We start from the raw sequence: 8217 nt of genomic DNA, 5'->3' as shown, positions 1-8217 counted from the left end.
CACCTGCTTTTGGCTTCAAAAATGCATCTGAAAAACTCAACGTGTGCCATCACCCTTAGCTGTAGGTCCATCAAGTCCAATCTAGAAGATGCTGTGGACATTTCAGTGATGAGGCTCATTAGCATAATAAATTTTTTTCTAGAAGGAAATAAACCGTGTATAACAAATATAAGAAGATCACCACAGTGCCTGGATCTATGAGTCAGGGTGATGCCACATATGGCGTTTTAAACCAGTTTTTGGTCCGTTTTCTTGCAATCCTTTAAAAAACGCATCCATTTTTGATAGGTTTTTACCAATTATCTTAATTAAGACTGGTCAAAAACGGATGGGTTTTCAAAAAAACGGTTTTTGGACGGACGGCTTAACGATGGACCAAAAACGGTCTCAAAACACCATGTGTGGCATAACCCTCAGGGTTACGTACAAGATAGGTTCTGTAGGTTTGTTCTTAAGTTGAATTTGTATGTAAGTCAGAACCTTATAATTTTAACCCCAGCCAAAATTTTTTGGTCTCAATTGGATTTTAAAAATGTTTGATTGTTATAAGAACCAGGATTAACAATAAATTACACTTCATTACAGACACCTCTGAGAACTGTTACAGTTGTTTATTGTAGCCTAAGGCTAAAGTACAGTAAATTACCAACACCCAGAGGGCACTTTGTAACAAGGAGTCCTCTGTAAGTCGGGTGTTCTTAGGTAGGGGACTGCCTAAGAAAATATATATATATTTATATTGCACTGAGATGTCATCTGGAGACCAGTGATTAGTAAATGTATTGAACACTACTGTATTTAATAGCACTACTATGAAGTGAACAGTCTAGGGCTTTTATAATTAGTAATGACTAATGTTAATTACATATTAACAACAGGTACATTGCATATAGACTCAGTAGAGGCCTCATCATTGCTAATTTAGAGGTTATCCTGTAGTCTTAAAGGAAAAAAAGACAAGTTTAGGGTGATTAGTGGCCTCTAGAAACCAGTTCCTTTTAGGGTTGTCTTTGTTTTGCTAAAGCTTTTAGTATTTTAGGCCGCGGTCACACGTTCCGCCAGGCGTCCGTTCATAATGCGTCGCTAGTGCACAGGCGGCGGTCCTTGGCCCGAACGCACATGCGTTTCCAGTGAAACACATGCGTTTCCCTGGAAACGCATGTGTGTTCGGGCCAAGGACCGCCCCCACCTCCCTGTGTGCTAACGTCGTGTTATGAACCGACGCCTGGCGGAACGTGTGACCGCGGCCTTACAAGCATGTAAAAACATTAAAGATGGTGTGTGTGAATACTGAAGCCTTTTTTTTTTAATGAGGCCAATGTGCTCACATTTTTTCAAACGCACTACTATTTTCAGTTCATACTATATGTAAATACATTGTTTGTACATTTACTAAAGTCAAATTTTTTTAAATAATTAACAACAGGTTGACAACCTTATCTTTTTGTTGCTCCAGTTCATTTAGGTTTGTGGGAATATTTTTTATGCACAGTTTGCCTTCGGGTTTAGTGCTGGACTTTTACCGAGGCCATTCCAACACCTATCAGACATTCATTTTCAGACATTCTGTGGTAGGAGTTTGGCCCCTTTCACACTTGCGTTTTTCATGTGCGTGTTGACGTGCAGAACTTGAATTGCACTCTGACCCATTGTAATCAATAGACTTTTTCAGACTCAAAAATGCATTACACTCTGAGATGCATGCAAGTCCAATGCAAGTGCAATGCGTTTTTCACTGATTAATTCCCATAGAAAAGATAGACCTCAGTCCTGAGTTTTTCATGCGCGTAATCTGCATGTGAAAAACACATTGAAAATGAATTGGAAATTTAAAAAAAATGTGTGTGAAAAACTGAGATACTGAACAAACTCTGACTTAAAACTGATTGCACTCTGATGGAAAATGTAAATTCTGCCTTGATCTTCAGCGCAAGTGTGAAAGGGGCCTAATGCGATTTACTCGCATCACACTTGCTTGTGGCCAAAATGCCTTAGTGTTTTGCGGCAATATTTAGTGTTAATGTCAATATTGTCCTTTGGCACAACCGAGTCATGGCCAAGCTGTTTAATATTTGACATAATACTTTTATGCACAGCAGAGTTTATGGTCAACTCAATGATTTCCAGGTTCTCAGGTTCTTTGGCGGCAAACAATGGCTAAAATATTTCCCACCACTTGAGTGCTTGTCAGTCTTCCTAGAGATTGTATTTAATATTCCATGTCATGTACTGGAAAGCTGGAAAAAATATTGGCTTGCACTGTACTCTCCAAATGACACCTCTACATTATTCTTTCATCACAGCAATAACAACGTTACATTGTTTTCATTATGCTTTAGTAGATTTAAAAAATTCAATTCGGTTTTTCAAAATATTCTGAAGCCAATAACCCTTTCATGTTTCGTTTTACAGCATCACCAGCACTGACACTGTTGGCTCTGCTGCATATCAGGTAATCATGAACACCGTGCATCATATATAAATATTGTGCACAGAGTTCAGTCTCCAGCAGATTCATCAGTCTGTGGCACGGCTATTTTCACGTCATTGATCGTGGACTAATGTGAAACCAGTTTTACTCGTAGATCCAGGCACTGTGGCTGAGGAAATCTTCTTTTATTTGTTATGGATGACCTACTTTTGATAATTAATGTTTATAATTATTCTAATGAACCTGAAAGGCTGGGGCGATTCCCAGAGCTGCAGATTCACAGGATGTCCTACTGTGTGCTGGAACTTCCTGTGCTCTAGTGGGTTTACATCAGTCAGCCAGAGGGGGTAGTGGCGAGGGTGGGGGATCGTGAGGCAATTAACAGCCGTGAATCTGCACCATGGGAACTGCCCCAGTAATTACCATAATTTTAAAAGTTAATTTGAGAAGGAAGGAGGCCATGGATAACAAATATAAGAATATTACCACAGTCACAGTGCCTGGATCTATGTTTACCCATGCTCAATTTTGATGGTAGATTTTCAAAGAGGGTATACTTCTTTTTTTTTAAGACTACAAATAAATAAAACAAATTTACATACATATTTTTACATTATATTTTACAGACCAATTGCAATATGAGTTAGGCCACTTGGTAAAAACAGCCTAAAATAATTATCGGGGGGAGGAATGCAGTTTAATGTGCTAAAAAATTCAGAACAACAAAAGTTCGAATCAATTAGAACAAACAAAACTATTAAAAAGAGGATTTGGATGCCAATAAATTATATCGATTTTTACACAAGAATTCACTATACAAATTAGCTTTATTAGCAGAAACTGTAAGACCAATACTTCAGAGTAACTAAAGTAAGATCCCAGATTCCTTTATACAGGTCATGTTTTCCTAAAGTTGTTAAAAAAGAGTCAAACCCAGTGATGCAGGGCATTGATGTAGCAAGGGACCAGATAAGAAAACTTCCCACCTCCAAGGGTGGAGGCACACGTGGCGTTTTTAGGCCGTTTTTAAGCAGTCAGTTAAAAAACACATGTGTTTTAAAATGCATCTGTTTTTTGACCGTTTTTGTCCGTTTTCCAATTATCTTAATTAAGATAATAATTGGGAAAAACGGTCAAAAACGGATGCGTTTTTAAAATGCATGTGTTTTTTAACGGACTGCTTAAAAACGGTCTAAAAACAGGTTCAGAACGCCACGTGTGCCACCACCATGAGGCTGCAACAACAAGTGGCATTTACATTGCACATGACTGAGTGCTGGAGTACTGAGCTGCGAGGTACACAGCTGAAAGCAGGGAGGGGGGTCTCATTCTCCCTCCATAGTCAGTTCCTGGCCTGGCAACACCAATCTAAGGAGTCACTGACAACAGGGGGATGGCTGCAGGATACAAGTGGAAAGAGCAAGATTCAGGTAACTAATCCAATTGCAAAAGGGCTTAAAATTACCTGCCCTAAAACATATCTTAATTTCCTGCATTTTTCAAAGATACATCAGACTAAGAGCTATTGCTTCTGTTATAGTGATGCAGAAGTATCTACATTGTTGAGGCTTTTAAAGTTGTTTGCAAAATGTGATTTACGATTATGGACCTATACCTCAATAAAATTTAGCACCTAGAAAATGCCACCATTCGATTCTAATGAAGTAGAATTCGTTTAGAATTTCAGGAAAACTTCGGTTCGGCCCGAATCCGAAGTTTACAGTGATTCATGGGAAGAATTCCCCCCCCCCTTTATTAACAAAATGGCCGCGAGCACAACGTATTACATGGGGCAGAGAACTCTGGGAGGAAGAAAGGAACACCCTCAATCACATGTGCAGACATGTAAGCCAATCAGCGACCGGCAGGCTTATGTGATGTCACAGCCCTATAAAAACAGATGGCCATTTGCAATCCCGTCATTTCACACTGCTTGTAGTCAGTAGCTGATGGAGTGATTTTTGCTTAAAGTCCAGGGTGTCCCTTTTGGGGGATCTGTATACCCCAAATTTAAATCTTTTTTTTTGTTGCTAAAGTTGATATCAAGAAATCCGTGTCCAATAAAAGTAGTTGCTGGAGTGCTTTTTTTCTCAAAGTCCAGGGTGTCAGTTTTTGGGGCTCTGTATTACCAAAATTTAAATTCTTTTTTTGTTGCTAAAGTAGATATCAAGAAATCTGTCAAATCCATTCTGTCATTGTTGTTGCTACCATGTTGCTGCCACCACCAGAATTTGTCATTGTGCCACTCTGTGGTCTACCATGTTGTTGCCACCTCCAGAATTTGCCATTGTGCCACAGTCTGACCTCCTGCTGCCGCCACCTCCACACTGTCATAGTGCCATACTGTGGCCTACCATGTTGCTGCCAGAACTAGAATTTGTCATTGTGCCACTCTCTGACCTCATGATGCTGCTGCCGCCACCTCTACACTCATTCTACCACTCTGTGGCCTACGATGTTGCAGCCACCTCCATAATTTGTCAATGTGCCACTCTGCGGCCTACTCATGCTGCTGCCAACTGACTGCTGTTTCCCTGGAACACCCTGTGATTTCCATAATGCTGTTTTCACCTTCCATCGCTCTATGACGTTGGTTTGGTTTTCCTGTTCATTTCATCTGTCAGAAGGAATGAAAAGCTTCAGGATTGATGGCCAAAAGCAGGAGTGGATACAGAACACAGAGGACATGCAAGTATCCCATTTACTGGTCATCTCTGTTTTGGATCAACTCCTGTTTGTTTATGGCTTTAGCAATACTGATGGATTATTGACCAATTGAAAGCGGACACTGACGCGTGAAAAGAAGGGCAAAATGATCAGTGACGGCAATGCAAAATTACATCTACATGTATTAGCGTTTAACAGAACAGGTCTGCCGTAATCTATGGAATCATCTGATGTCAGTGTAAAAAGAGTGCACTCTTTGATGTTATAGTGGGATCTTGGCCCTCAGCTCGGTCCTTTAGAGCTGGCATAGACGTTACCTTGTCAGGCTGCGTTCCCGCTTCGCTTATTTGGTGGAAATTGGCCTCTGTAAGTGCCCATGGAATTGAAGAGTGAAGCGATTCTAAGAGTGGCGGCTGTCATGTGCGTGTCATACTAAAACACAGCATTGTTTGAAGACTAAACCACGCTCCCTATGCATATTTGAGCTTGGCACAATGTTCTACAACACCCTACAGGCTCTCTGTTTTTTACCTTGATTCGTCATGATTTGATTTGGGTAAAATCAAATTGTCGGAAAATTCATCGAACTCGGCAAATTGAATTTCTGAAAAATTTGCCCACCTCTAGCCACCATACCCTGGCCCCAGGAATATTGCAATATAGGCTTCATGCACATGAATGTTCCCATGTACGTGTGCCCCATGCACTTGGTCCTGATTTCTTTGGACCATCGTATGAGCTAACGGCCTGAGCCGCAAAATTCAAAGCTCAGGCCGTATTCCTGCTCAAGCTTGTCAGGCAATATTTTCACCTGCCATTGGGACATGAGAACACACCAGTGACACAGACCTCAAAGCTCTCCCCTTACATGCTTCCCCTACTGATCACACGCATTTATTCTCCCCCACTGATAACACGCAAAAACCTTCTCCCACTGCCAACTTCCAAGCAATCCCTCACCGAAACTCACATTCCTCCCAGACTGACATTATCAAAACTCCCGCTCCAACATTAACACACAAACTCTCATACATAGCATACACCTCTGGCCGCATCCAAGCTCCCCCACACTGAAAACACACACTCCTCCCCCGAAATCTACATCCATGCTCCCCTTCCACCACTAACACACGGCGTCCCCCATTAACAATACACAAGCACCTCCTTACAGACAACACACTTCCCCATCCCCACTGACAATACACACGCTCCCTCTCAATGAAAACACCCCCCCATTGACAACACACATTCCCCCCTCAAAGCCAGCTCTTTCACTTGGCTCTCTTCATTGAAGCAAATAAAACCGCCCTTAGTCGGTTCACCACACCCCCTTTAACCCGATAAAATTGGGTCAAAAATGGTCTGGAGTGTGGGAATGGCTGGACTGAAGCTTCCTATTATATATTTATTAGGAAGCCGGTCAGGAGCCAAAAGAGCCGGCTCTTCTAAGTAAGCGGAGCCTAATGAGCCAGCTCACTAAGTAGAGCCAGACTTCTCATCACTAACCCAAACAACACTTACCTCCTGTTTCCTGTTCCCCTCTATGCTGCTTCTTCTGGTAAGCACCACATGCTGTGGGGGTGTAGCTTAAGGGCATGTCACTTGGGGTGGGGTCACTTGCAAGCTTCAGAATTTAGCCTCCAATTTCTGATGCGGTCTATGCTATGATTTTGCCGCAGCAGTTAACCCCTTTCCGACATTTGACGTACTATTACTGCATGGCGGGAGGTGCGTTCCCGCAAAATGCGGTAATAGTACGTCATGCTTCTGGCGCCGGCTCCAGAACGGAGCCCGCGCCAGAAGCTGCGGGTGTCGGCTATATATTATAGCCGACACCCGCCTCTAACACCCGCGATCTGAGATTTCTCCGATCGCGAGTGTTAACCCCTGACACGCCTCGGTCGCGATGACCGCGGCGTGCTAGGAGCATTTGAGAAGAATCGGACCCCCCCGCGGCGCTTACCGGGGGGGTCCGCTGCTCAGATCACAGCCCCGGGACTGCCGGTGCCCGGGGCTGCGCGATCCTCTTCTGTGAGCCGGGTCCGTGCCTTCTGGCAGGACCCGGCTGTAACACACTGAGCATGCGCAACATCTGTATTACACTGTGTAATGTGAAGAAGAGCTTGAACAAGTGATCAGTGGATCACTTGTTCAAGCTAACCTGTAAAAGTTAATAAAAAAATGTTAAAAACAGTACATAAAATCATTTTTTAATAAAAAGAATTAAAGTTAAAGTCCCCTAAACACAAATATTCCCTATACACATGCAATAAAGTGAAAAAAACACAAAATCGCCAAAAAAACCCCACATATTTGGTATCGCCGCGTCCGTAATAATCTGTACAATAACGCAGAAACATTATTGGACCCGCTCGGTGAACGCCGTAAAAACAAAACCCGTAAAAAACGCCAAAAATGTACATTTTTCATAAAATCTCTACACAAAAATGTTCTAAAAAGTGATCAAAAAAAGTTATGTGCGCCAAAATGGTACCACTGAAAAGAACAACTCAACTCGTAAAAAATAAGCCCAAAACTAGCTCTGTCAACCAAAAAATATTAAAGTTACGTCTCGGAAAACATGGCGATGCAAAAACAAATGAGATTTCCTCTATATTAGTTTTTAACCAGTAAAATTGTAAAAATAAATGAAAAACTGTATAAATGAGGTATCACCATAATCGTAATCACCTATAGAATAAAGATGATATAGTATTTTTAGTGTACGGTGTACGACCCCCAAAAAATATGAAAAAAAAGTAAACCAAAATTGACAATTTTCTTTTCACCCATACATTCAAGAGTTAATAAAATCTCTTCAATAAGCTAATGACCCACGAAAATTAATTATTTGTAAAGTGCATCTCATGTCGCAAAAAATAAGCCCTTATATGTCCAAATTGCCAAAAAAATAAAGATTGTATAGCCAATAAAAAGTGACAATGCATAATCTGCTCTGAATGGCGCAGCTTCCCTTCGATGCCCTGGCATGTGCCCATACAGCAGGTTACCACCACATATGGGGTATTGTTATACGCCGGAGGGATTGGGTATCAAATTTTGTGGAGCGTTTTGGTATTTTATCCACTGAGAATTTGTAAATTTTTTGAAAAACACAT

This window comes from Engystomops pustulosus, chromosome 1 (genome assembly GCF_040894005.1).
Source record: "Engystomops pustulosus chromosome 1, aEngPut4.maternal, whole genome shotgun sequence".
In the NCBI taxonomy this organism is placed as follows: domain Eukaryota; kingdom Metazoa; phylum Chordata; class Amphibia; order Anura; family Leptodactylidae; genus Engystomops; species Engystomops pustulosus.
This window is presented reverse-complemented; position numbering follows the sequence as displayed.